Source organism: Micropterus dolomieu, linkage group LG08 (assembly GCF_021292245.1).
Source record: "Micropterus dolomieu isolate WLL.071019.BEF.003 ecotype Adirondacks linkage group LG08, ASM2129224v1, whole genome shotgun sequence".
Lineage (NCBI taxonomy): Eukaryota > Metazoa > Chordata > Actinopteri > Centrarchiformes > Centrarchidae > Micropterus > Micropterus dolomieu.
The window spans coordinates 23,779,439-23,779,965 of NC_060157.1; positions in this window are offsets into that span (position 1 = coordinate 23,779,439).

Sequence of the window (527 nt, forward strand, 5' to 3'; positions counted from 1 at the left end):
AAGTCAGGGAATGGTATTTGAAATTGTATGAAAATAATTTAGAGAGAGTCGAAAGGTTTCGTTTTTTGGGAGTATATTTTGATGTGAGATTAACATGGAGGGAGCATATTAGATATGTAGTTGATAAGTGTAAAAAAGTTATCAATGTCATGAGGTGTCTTGCAGGATTGGGGTGAGGAGCGGATGTAGCATCGCTGAAATACATATTTATAGACTTAATAAGATGAAGGTTAGACTATGGAAGTATTGTATTTGGTTCGGCAGCCTGTGTTAGCAGACCTGGATGTTATACAAGCTCGGGCTTTAAGAGTGTGCGTAGGAGCAGTTAGAACCTCCCCAGCTCTCCAAGTCGAAGCAGATGAAATGCCATTGTGGTTGAGGAGGAAGCAGCTGGGGGATAATTATTGGGTCAATTTAAGAGGGCATGGAGATAGGCATCCAGCAAAAAGGGTGCTGCAGACGTGCTGGGAGAAGCAGACAACACAAAAAACAAGTTTTGGGTGGACAGGAGAGCAAATGGCAAAGGA